Below are 12,711 nucleotides of genomic sequence, written 5' to 3'. Positions count from 1 at the left end.
TTCTCTTACTTATAACCAGACCTTTATCAATTTCGATTTTTGTAGTAGCATCCACCACATACGAGTATATCTCCCTTATAATCTGTTCCTTGGTCTCCTGTGAGTATCCTTGTGTAATCAAGCCATTCTTAGAATGCTTTAAGTAGGAACATGAGCACCTAGACCATGTGGGTGATGTCCTATATCTCATGGTTTATTTTCCTCACAAGACCCATTCACTGGTTTTTATCATTTGATGGCGTTTTTCTATATGTATGGCCAATACGCCCATCTTTCTGTAAATACTTTAAACCCCATGTTTCCTTTATTATTTATGAGTATTCTTACGTGGGTTCATGATCCTCGCTTTATATCTTTAAACTCAAGTTCTACTTTCTTTATGAGCTCTCTTGTATGTAAAACACATATTAGTGTTAATACTCTTATGTAGTTCCATAGTGTTCCAGACATGAGCTAATAGATTTGAGATCTTATTATCTAGGACCTTTACTACCTTGCAGTTTGGCGTCCCAAACTACATGGTCTAGTACCTTAGATGTTTAGCTGGCCAGCCTTATATCTCTGTCTGGACTTTTTTCCTTTGAACTCGGATTTGTATCATTCTATGTACCTTTCATTTCTTTCCCGAGGTTTCTTATCTTTAGGAACTTATTGGTCTATCTTGTATAGACACTGTAGCAACTTGATTGTGTCTCTTAGGACATCAAATTCGTGGTGCTAAGCTGGTATGACTTAGTCATTCTTTTTCTTTTCGGGTCAATGTGTCTTGCATCTATTTTTGCTAGCTTTTATATCTTTTGATCACATTCTTTGGATGTCTTAGATCATATTTTATAGTCCGAGGATCTTGCCAAGACAATGATGGTAAATACCATTCTATTTCTTTTTATTCTCTTTACCAGCTTATAACTTTCTCCTTTTAATGTTGGATAATCAGATTACTATCTCTTGCAATCTGTGTTCTTGGCCACTAATTAGATCACATTTTGGCTCAAGATACCTTTAAATTCGTGGGAGAAAGACATTTTCATCCACATATATTCCCAATCCTCTTCTGAGGTTCCATCCTTAAAATGGCACATATGTCTGTGGTGGTATATTCAGATCTCTTAAGATGGTGATACACTAAAAATGAATCCTTGCTACTGCCAAGTTAACAGTTGCAATTGTAGTACTTGAGATTCAAATCCAGAGGACCAGTCTACACTCTAGTTCTATAAGTTCCGAAATCAAGCTAAGATGGATATAAGATTTGGTTATAAAGTGACGATAGTAAACAAGCAAATAAAACACGAGATTGATTCAATTAAACAAGAGCTAGCCTAGGGTATTTCATTGGGTGTTGAATTGGAGCCAAACAATTATTCAAGCGCGATGAAGTGCTTTCTAGAACTCGGATCACTCAGCTGGAACACTCCACTGTCGTGGCAGTGATCGCTTTGCAGATCGATCTCACCACCTAACTGTCGTTGGGATGAGGATCGATTGCAAGCTTTAGAGAACAGGTCCGATCAGTTCACTTACCACCCTAATATCTACTTTCGCTGATTAGTATAAGATCTAAGCTCATTCAATACATCAAGTTATCTACTTATTATCTACTAAGCTCATTCAATGTCAAGTTATCTCCTAAGCGGTTAACTAGCGATGAACTAGTGATCTAACATCAAGTGATCAGGTTAATGAAAGCAGTAAGAACAGTATGAATGAAGAACAGTTATGGATCGCTTATCTATGTTTAGCTCATGTCTCAACACCCTAAAAACCCTAGGCGAGCAAGGCTACTACTCGATCATGATGCAAGAATCAAAGACATAAATCCTGAATAAAATTGCATAAGAACAGAGTAGAAAACAATAGGGTTCAGATGATCTTCTCTATGAGAGGATGGATTCTTCTCCCTTACAAGTTGCAGATCGCAATTCACAGTGTTCTCTTGTAAAAACTAGCGTAAGAAAATAGTAAAAAGATAGATGGCGTTTTATATGGAGGCGCCAATCAGAAGAAAAGAGATTAGGGCAACAGGGCTTTAATTCCCGAAATAAAGAGTTTCCATATTCGTCGGGAACAATCTCCGGATCACTCCGTCTGCTTGTTCCGCTTGAGAGAGAACAGTCTCGGGACTGTTCTACTTGAGTGTTCTCCGCAGGATTGCTCCAAAAGGACATCTTTTCATCATCAGGCACCTTCTCTTCTCTCTTCTACTAACTCCAGACCTGTAAAAGGTCAAAAAGGACTAGACTGACACGAATTAGTGACTTGAAACAAATGAAAACATATATACAATGATGTGAAAAACACCATATATCAATTCCCCAAGACTTAGATCCTTGTTTGTCCTCGAACAAGACAAGTACCAAGAACAGGGAGAAAGGTTTGAAAGCGTGGGAACTCGCTTATTCTCAGCAACCATACTCTTACCACAAATCTCTGAACCATACAAGCTGTAGATTAGGACCACACACACTTACTGAGAACCCCTGATCGCTGTTCGAAGATCGGCTCCTTACTCTACATCTCAACCTGAAAAGGCAACACTTTCGAGACAAAACTCCTTATGTTCAATTAAGATCAGCGTGAGCTTCTTGTCACAGGCTCTACTCAGAGAGAACGGGCTAGGTATAGAACATGCTAACTTTTATGGTGGAGTTCAAGAGTGTTTAGGGTTTACCAAGAGTGGATGCAGGATATCGCACAAAATGGTCGTGAGAGGACGGCTCCATTGAGGTCCACAGTCCTTACTCATCTCTGCTGATCGGACTGCTCTCCGATAGATCGATCATAGGACTGCTCTGCGCGATTCAACTTCCCCTTCAGAACACTTCACTGAAACCACCATCACTTTCTCAACTTCCCCAGTGGCATGCATCATGGATTCTTCCCCTTCTCGTCACCAGTAAATCAAAGCAAAAACAAAACAAGAAAAAACTTTTTTTTTTACATATACTGAAATACAAAAATGCTGGGGTGACGAGTAAGGAGGTAACAAGTGATGTACATGATGCCACTGGTGATTCATCCTGGTTCGTTCTAGCCATTTACTCCCTTCGTTGTTCTCTGTTGTATGGAACAGGCACTCTGGTTGTTCTCTTGTCTGCACTGATTGTTCTGCCTTCTTCCACTGTGTGAGCATTGATGAGTAAGAACTGCGTCGATCCTTTCCTCTCCGACTTTTTGCACATATCTGCACATAAAGTACTAGAAAAGCAAATGCATGAGGGTGGAACAAAAGGTCAGGGTTCAAGGTGGGAACTAGCTAAAGATGAGCTAGCCACTCAGGAACAGCAAGAGGGATAAAATCGGATAAGAAGTCCTGAGTGTAGTTCTCATTCTACCCTGATCTAGTGCCCATGACAAGAAGAATTAAAGTCCAGATTAGGTTCAGATAAAGTGGAGTTAAGTCTGCCCAGTGTAACCTGATCGGTATAGAACTTCTGGAGTGTCAAATGAGATAAGTCAGGGTGTTCCAGGTCCATGTGTGGGTCTTTCATCACTGCTAAGGTCACTGAATAAGAAGGTTAAAGCACGAGGTGGTTAAAGAGCATCACAAAATAAGGTCCTGATTCCCACAATAGTTTTGACTGACTCGATCCTAAAAACTGACTCGATAAAAACATAAAAATGACACAAGGACTGACTCAAAAAGCACACAAGCGAATATAGTACAATCGCTCCCCCAGACTTAGTTCACACCATCCCTGGTTGTGAAAATAAATCAGAGGAAGCTGAAACACACCAAACAGAAGCAAATAACATGAAAAATAAATAGTTCAGATGGATAAGACAAGGGATAGAAATAGTCCTTTCGGACTCAGTCTGAATCGCCGCTACCGGAGTGACCAGCTGTCCTCCTGTTCCTCGGCAGTCTCTCTGCTCCAGTCGATGTTCCCGCTTGCTCCTTGCCTGGGCGCCTTGTTCTCTGCGGTGTACGCTCCTCCTGTGCCCAATGCAGCCGCCTGTGATCGCCCTGAGTATCCTCTTCATGAGGCTGTTGTTCTTCTTCTGGGACTCGACCATCCAGCGTCTGTAGGCGTGATCATCAGCCACATCGGTGAAGTCCTCCAGGTCATACTCACCATCAGCCGGTTGAGGCACATGCTCCACATCATCCATGTCATCATCATCGTTCTGTACCGGCGCTCGCGGATCATCGCAGAGGTGCTCTTCACTGAGTGAGAACACAATGTTCTCCAGGGACAAGAAGTCTGTGAACCCAGGCATAGGAGCTTAGCAGAGGGTTCCCTTCTTTGTCTTGGAACTTGTAGGTGTCTCGTCGCGCAAGATGTGGCATGCGATCAGGTAAGGAGTATCAATGTACTCCATCTCAGAGACAACCGTGTAGGAGCTGAGGTTGATGTTGAAGCGCTGGAACAAGGGAGTGAGCAGACTGCCGGAACGATCCTTCTTGTCATCAGTCCGAATCAAGGTGTCCTTGCGCTCAGCGAACATGGAGATGAGATGGAACCCTGGGTTGGTCTTGACTTCCTGGATCGGGGTGATCTTCTCTCTGCGCATCTCGTCCTCAAGACCCGTGTAGAGAACCTGGAGCTCCCCATTCGTGATCTTGGAGGTGTACTCCTTCGCGAACAGGACGTTGGACACGATCTTGGCGATGATCCGGATAGCAGGGTTCCGGATCTGCGACTGGTAGGCCTTGCGAGAGGTGAACTTGCCGGATGCAATGAGGTCCCAAAAGGTGTCTGCCGGCTTGAACTTCTTCTCCACTGAAACTCCCCTTGGCGTGTCCGCAATCTCGAGTAGCTCGTTCAGATCGTTGAGGGAGATGGAGCAGAACTTGCCATCAGCCATGAAGGAGAAGAAGCAGTTCTCGTATGTAGGCTCATTGGGGTTCAGATAAGTGATCTGGCACGTCGCGAGCACTTGCCTAACCAAATCCGGGTAGAGAACCTGGGCTGGGAAACAGAGAGGCATGAGTCCCATAGCCTGCATCGTATCGAACACCTCAGTGTCAAGGCCGAGATCGCTAGAGTCTCCTGGTGAGCGAACCGCGTGGGCAAGATTTCCGCTAGTAGGAGCCGGTTGTATCTCTCCGCTGACTCCTTGTCCCATCCCTCAACATTGTAGTCAAGGAGCATCGGATCATTGAGGTCGATGGGTTCGCCCTCAATCTTGTTCGGCCATGGGTAACCAGGTGGAGCTCTCACGGCTGGAGAAGCTGTGCTCTTGGCGGCTCTAGCGTTTCTCATCTTTGGAGGCATCTGCAAAAACAAAACAGCAACCCAATATCAGCACAGTTCGTCGGTTGTTCTAGAAACGATGGAACAATCCAATCTTCTTGTTTTACCCAAGTCCATCGATTACTAGACAACCTACACAAGCCTCAATCTCAACAGTACAAATCGCAAAGGCCAAGAATCACAATCAACAATCGGTTCCTCTTCCATTCAAAATCAATCATGAATTCAATCCTAGTAGCAAGTATACTATCAAGAGCTACAATCTAGGATGAAATCGCAAAGCATAAAGGAAAAAGAGGATCCAAGAAATCACTCCCAAATCGCGATTTGCATGCGCAAAGAGGGGGAGAGTTCTTGGCCGATTACCTTGATTGGAGAGGTGATTCCTGCAAAACAAACCAATCTCTAGAGAACCCAAGAGGTGAGAACCAAAAATCGATGGAGAGAAAGAGAGGTGAGTGAGTTGCGATTTAGGGTTCTAATGGGGGTGGTTTGCGGCGAGAGAGATGAAGTGGGGGAGTGGAGTGTTTGGGCCTTAAATAGGTCCATCAAAACCGCTTCCCCTTTTTTTTATTTTTTTATTTTTTTTATTTTTTTTTTGTTCGAGCACTTACCTGGGAACAATCGGCGGAACAACCGCTGGAGTGCTCTCCTGGAGTGATCTCGAATTTTCTTGATTTTTCAACCTGCAAGTTAGTTCCTAGAAAGATAAAGAAAAAAAAAAAACAATATTTACACTCACCAGTGGGTTGCCTCCCACCAAGCGCTTGTTTTCTGTCACTAGCTTGACTTCAATGAGCCGATTAGGCTTGAGGGGGATCGCTTAAGGGTATCTCTACACCTTCAGCGATTGTTGTGTCAGCAAGATATGGCTTGAGACGCTGACCATTGACAACAAATTCTCCACCTCTTGTGTCCAGAACACAACAGCTCCATAGGGGCGAACCTCCTTGATGGTGAAAGGTCCAGACCATCTGGACTTAAGCTTTCCAGGGAACAGCTTAACCCGTGAATTGAAGAGTAAGACCTGATCGTTCGGAGCAAAGCTTCTGCTGATGATCCGTTTGTCATGGAACGCCTTGGTCTTTTCCTTGTAGATCTTAGAGCTCTCATAGGCCAGATGCCTGATCTCCTCCAACTCGTGGATCTGAATGGTTCGCCTCTCCTTGGCGGGTTTGATGTCGAAGTTGAGTAGTTTGACAGCCCAAGCCGCCTTGTACTCTAGCTCAACAGGTAGGTGGCACGCCTTGCCATAGACCAGATGATAGGGAGTGGTCCCTAAAGGGGTCTTGTAGGCTGTTCTGTACGCCCAGAGAGCATCGTCAAGCTTAAGGGACCAGTCCTTGCGGGTGGTGTTGACAGTCTTCTGCAGGATGCTCTTGATCTCTCTGTTGGAAACTTCCACTTGACCACTTGTTTGGGGATGATAGGCGGTTGCAACCTTGTGTTTCACACCATTCTTGCTCAGCAATCCTTGGAACAACTTGTTGATAAAGTGAGTTCCACCATCGCTTATAACCACTCTAGGCACTCCAAATCTTGGAAAGATGATGGAGGTGAACATCTTGGTTACAACTCGCACATCATTGGTTGGACTAGCAATCGCTTCTACCCACTTGGAGACATAGTCCACAGCAACCAAGATGTACTCATTCTTGTGAGAGACTGGGAATGGTCCCATGAAATCGATCCCCCAGCAGTCGAACACTTCAACTTCTAAGATGTAGTTCTGAGGCATCTCGTTTCTCTTGCTTATACTCCCCATCCTTTGGCATGAATTGCATCGTGATATGAAAGCGTGAGCATCTCTGAACATAGTGGGCCACCAGAAACCGGCTTGGAGGATCTTGGAAACTGTCTTGAAGGTGGCAAAGTGACCAGCATAAGAGGAACCGTGACAGTGGTGAAGGATCCCTGGAATATCAGCCTCTGGAACACACCTCCTGAAGATCCCATCTTTGCCTTGCCGATATAGATACGGCTCATCCCAGAAGTAGTGCCTTGCTTCCCTTAGAAATTTCCTCTTCTCATTCCCAGTGAACCTCAAAGGCTCTTTCTCAGCTGCCAAGAAGTTGGCAATCTCAGCAAACCATGGAAGGTTCGGGTACTGCTTCTGGATCACTGCAACGAATGCTCCTTCTACGCGAGAACAGTCCTTGATGAAAGGGGACGACTGTTCCAAGTTGCACAGACCAATCGCGTTGACGTATTCCATCGGTTGTTCCTCGTCAAGAACTGTCTCATCTGACACTTTCATCCTAGAGAGATGATCTGCCACTCCATTATCAACCCCTTCTTGTCTCTTATCTCCAGATCAAATTCTTGGAGCAAGAGAATCCATCTTAAGAGCCGCGGTTTAGCATCCTTCTTCGTGAGTAGGTACTTGAGAGCCGCGTGGTCTGTGTGCACAATCACCTTTGATCCAACCAGATAGGATCTGAACTTCTCAAAAGCGAACACGATGGCAAGGAGCTCCTTCTCTGTGGTTGCGTATCGGCACTGAGCTTCATCTAAGGGTTCTGCTTGCATAGTATATCACGTGAAGCTTCTTGTCTTTACGCTGTCCAAGGACTGCTCCCACTGCAAAATCACTTGCATCTGTCATGATCTCAAAAGGAAGATCCCAGTCTGGAGGTTGGACAACTGGTGCACTGACTAGAGCTCCCTTGATCGTGTGAAATGCGGCTAGGCAGTCACTGTCAAAAGCAAACTGAGCTTCCTTGCAGAGCAACCGAGTGAGTGGTCTCGCGATCTTAGAGAAGTCCTGGATGAACCTCCTATAGAAACCAGCATGTCCCAAGAAACTCCTGATTCCCTTCACTGAAGTTGGTGGTTGCAGACTCATCATGACCTCGATCTTTGCCTTGTCCACCTCAATGCCTTTCTCTGATATCTTGTGTCCCAGAACAATCCCATCTCTGACCATGAAGTGGCATTTCTCCCAGTTCAGCACCAGATGCTTCTCCTCGCATCGCTTCAGCACCCTGCACAAATTTGACAAACAGACATGAAAGGAGCTTCCATAGACGCTGAAATCGTCCATGAAAACCTCCATTATGTCTTCGATCAGATCAGTAAAAATCGACATCATGCAGCGTTGGAAGGTCGCTGGAGCATTGCACAAGCCGAAGGGCATCCTCCTGTATGCATATGTTCCATAAGGGCATGTGAACGTCGTCTTCTCCTGATCGTCTGGGTGGATGGGAATCTGAAAGAAACCTGAATAACCATCTAAAAAGCAATAGTAAGGGTGGTTAGCCAATCTCTCAAGCATTTGATCAATAAAAGGAAGTGGGAAGTGATCCTTACGAGTCGCAGCATTAACTTACGAAAATCAATGCACATGCGATGACCAGTAACTGTTCTAGTAGGGATCAATTCATTCTTTTCATTGGTTACCACAGTGATCCCACCTTTCTTAGGTACTACATGCACAGGACTAACCCACTTACTATCAGAGATCGCATAGATCACACCTGCTTCTAGAAGTTTCATTATCTCTTTCTTTACAACATCTTTTAGATTTGGGTTTAACCTCCTCTGATGTTCTACAGAAGTCATCGATTCATCTTCCAGGTGTATTCTATGCATGCACAGATCAGGTGAAATGCCAGGTATGTCAGCTAGAGAATAACTAATGCCTTACGATATTTTCTCAGCTTCACACAAAAGCAGAGCAGTCTCTGCATTGTTCAGGTCAGCATTCACAATGACAGGATATGTAGAGTTGGGTCCAAGAAATGCATACCTGAGTCCCTTGGGAAGGGATTTGAGCTCTACCTTTGGAGCTTTCAGCTCGCTCCATGAGTCATCGACCTGAGCTGCCGGAACAGACGGGTTCTGAGGCGCGGTTGTTCCAGTCGATTTGCTGGACTCACTGTTCTCCCCCAGACTTAGATTTGCCACCATTCTCTCAATACTCCTGGCTGAATCCAGGAATTTGGCATAGGCATCAGCATCAACACTCTCTAAGCTCTGCTCGGCTTCAGCTCTGACTAAGGCGAGTTCAAGTGGATCCTCGGTGAGAATCTCCTCGATCATTCCCTCATGCGGCTCTAGCGGATCACCATCTTCTTGGACAGTGAAGTTTGTCCATCCAGCATCGGTTTCTTGAGCATCTGATCCATCTCAAACTTCATCACAATATCTCCAAGGTGGAGATCAATCTTCCCCTGTCGGACATCAATGATAGCTCCAACAGTGCAGAGGAATGGTCTGCCTAGGATCAGGGGATCATTGGAATCTTCCTCGACTTCCAGAACAACGAAATCGGCAGGAACAAGTGTGTTCCCAACCAGAACTTGAAGATCTTCGAGGATTCCAACTGGAGACTTCACAGATCGATCAGCAAACACTAGGGACATCCTGGTAGGCTTGAAGTCCGTGTACCCAAGGCGCTTAGCCACAGTATATGGCATGAGGTTTATGCTTGAACCCTAGATCGACCAGTGAGCATGAGAAAACTGTTCTCCCCAATCTGAACCGAGAGGACAAATTTTCCCGGATCACCCAACTTCTTGATCCTTCTGTTCTGGAGCACCACACTGCACTCCTTAGAGACAATCATGAACTCGCTGTCATCAGATATCTTCCCAGAGATCAGTCCCTTAACAAAGCTACGCATGGATGGTATCATCTGGATCACACTCATTAGAGGGAGCTTGACAGTTAGGTCTTCCAGCATCTTCCTGCACTTCATCTCTTCCTTATCCTTGCGTGTAGCCTTAGCTGGAACAGGGTAGGGTACTTTTGGTACATACTGACGAGCAGGAGAAGGTGCTGCAGTCGGTGGAAACAACCCCAGCGGGTCTCTCTGCTTCAGTCGGAACAGTCTCAGTAGGTTGTTCTGCCTCTTCCTCATCTGTGGGTACATCTTTAGGTGACTGATCCGACTCCTTCTGCTTCCCTTTCTCAGCCGATGTGAATCTCCTGGGTCCAGATCAGGCAGTTGCTTTCCACTCCTTAGACCTACCGCATTGCACTCCTTGGGGTTCTTGTCTGTTTTTCCAGGGAGAGTTCCTTGCTGTCTCTTCACACTCTCAGCAGTCTGAGCAATCTGAATATCCATCTGTCTCATATGGCTTGAGACATTGTCATACTTGGCACTTAGGTCATTGAACATATGATTCATCCTGGTGTTGATGTCGTTTGTGACCTGGTTCAGTGCTTTCCCATGGATCTGCTGTCCTTGGAGCAGCTGGCTCATCATATTGGCAAGGCTCTTCATGTCATCGTGCGGAGCAGTCTGAGCCGGTTGTGCAACCTGCTGATTAACCGGCTATTTCTGGCTGTGGAACTGGGCATTCTGAGTTGGGTTGAGGACAAAGGTTCTTCCTTGATTGCCATAAGGCCTTTGGTATCCACTGTTCTGACCCTGATTTCCTTGAGCTTTATCGTCTGGTTTAGGGGCATTGAACAGGTGGGGATTGTTCCTCACGTTAGGGTTCGGGTGATAGTTCTTGAACTGCCATCCTTGCCCATTCACATAGCTCACTTCATGTTGATCTTCAGCTGACTGATCTGCCTCTGATGTGCCATCCGCAGTTGCTTTATCCTGAGGGGATTCTTCCATGATGAAGACCTGGTTCTGGTTGCTCTTAATCAGCTGATCGACCTTGGCAGAGAGCTCATCAATCTTGTTGTTATCGATGCTTTTCACCTTCTGAGTGCGATCAGTCTCGCGGTTATTATCAGCTGAGCTTGAGGCCATGTTTTCAATCAACTCGAAGGCACCTTGAGTTGACTGGGTAATGAAATCTCCCTTACTGGCTGAGTTCAAAGCGTTCCGGTACTCCCAGCCTACTCCATCGTAGAACACTCCCAGCAGATAGTCTTCCTCAAAACCTCAAAACCGTGATGCGGGCACTCTCTGCGGTAGACGTTGAATCGCTCCCATGCATCGCATAACGGCTCGTCCACCAACTGTTTGAAGGTCACGATCTTCTTTCTCAGAGCTGCCGTCTTTGATTTCGTGTAGAAGTGGCTTAAGAAGGCCTCTCGGACTTGTTCCCAAGTGGTGAGTGATCCCGTGGGTAGGGAATCAAGCCAGCGAGCAGCTTTCCCATCAAGAGAGAAAGGGAACATAGTACACTTGATGTAATCGGGTGGTACTCCATTCGCTTTAGTGAAACCACACATCTTCTCAAAGTGCTCGATGTGGTCCATCGGTATCTCAGCAGGAAGTCCATTGAAGATCTTACTTTGCACTAGACTTATCAAGGCTGGCTTGATCTCGAAGTCTTGCCTAGTGCACGGTGGAGGGTTGATGGCAGATCGCGTAGCAGGCAGATTGTGCAGTAAGTTTCTCTGGCCGACCTGGACAACTTCCTCCGGTTGGTTCTGCTGGTTCTCAGCATTCAGAGCAGCTTGCTCAGCAGCAGCTTGCTGCGCTTGGATCGTTTGCTGCATCTACTGCATCTGCTGTTGCATGAGTGCAAACGCAGCAGTGAGATCATCCTGGTGATCACCCATGTTGGTGTTCGTAGATCTCGGCTGTTGACGGTTCTGTCGTTCCAATCTCGCTAGTTCTTCGTTGTTAAGCTGATGCAATGGTCCTTGTGCGTTGCTCCGAGTATGTCTACTGGTCATGCACCTGGATCATCAGCTGAAACAAAGAAATAAACACGAGTTAGATATCTTAGACTAGATATGAAACCAAAAATTAGAGGTAAACAATCTGGTCCCCGGCAACGGCGCAAAAACTTGATACACTAAAAATGAATCCTTGCTACTGCCAAGTTAACAGTTGCAATTGTAGTACTTGAGATTCAAATCCAGAGGACCAGTCTACACTCTAGTTCTATAAGTTCCGAAACCAAGCTAAGATGAAGATATAGATTTGGTTATAAAGTGACGATAGAAAACAAGCAAATAAAACACGAGATTGATTCAATTAAACAAGAGCTAGCCTAGGGTATTTCATTGGGTGTTGAACTGAAGCCAAACAATTATTCAAGCGCAATGAAGTACTTTCTAGAACTCGGATCACTCAGCTGGAACACTCCACTGTCGTGGCAGTGATCGCTTTGCAGATCGATCTCACCACCTAACTGTCGTTGGATGAGGATCGATTGCAAGCTTTAGAGAACAGATCCGATCAGTTCACTTACCAACATAATATCTACTTTCGCTGATTAGGGATACTAAGCTCATTCAATACAAATCAAGTTATCTCCTAAGCGGTTAACTAGGCGATGAACTAGTGATCTAACATCAAGTGATCAGGTTAATGAAAGCAGTAAGAACAGTATGAATGAAAAACAGTTATGGATCGCTTATCTATGTTTAGCTCATGTCTCAACACCCTAAAAACCCTAGGCGAGCAAGGCTACTACTCGATCATGGTGCAAAGAATCAAAGACATAAATCCTGAATAAAATTGCATAAGAACAGAGTAGAAAACAATAGGGTTCAGATGATCTTCTTTATGAGAGGATGAATTCTTCTCCCTTACAAGTTGCAGATCGCAATTCACAGTGTTCTCTTGTAAAAACTAGCGTAAGAAAATAGTAAA

The 12,711-nt window shown here is 45.2% G+C and overlaps 1 non-coding gene across 1 annotated transcript; it reads left to right on the top strand.

Moving 5' to 3' along the window:
- The first annotated feature begins 11,046 nt into the window (after positions 1–11,046).
- Positions 11,047–11,153, top strand: LOC130497234 (small nucleolar RNA R71). The gene has a single exon (XR_008936243.1). It is a non-coding gene; the product is annotated as a small nucleolar RNA R71 (small nucleolar RNA).
- Positions 11,154–12,711: the final 1,558 nt, after the last annotated feature.

The sequence above is a fragment of the Raphanus sativus genome, chromosome 6 (genome assembly GCF_000801105.2).
Source record: "Raphanus sativus cultivar WK10039 chromosome 6, ASM80110v3, whole genome shotgun sequence".
Lineage (NCBI taxonomy): Eukaryota > Viridiplantae > Streptophyta > Magnoliopsida > Brassicales > Brassicaceae > Raphanus > Raphanus sativus.
Note: the sequence above shows the minus strand (reverse complement) of the source record. Positions and strands in the feature narration are given on the sequence as shown.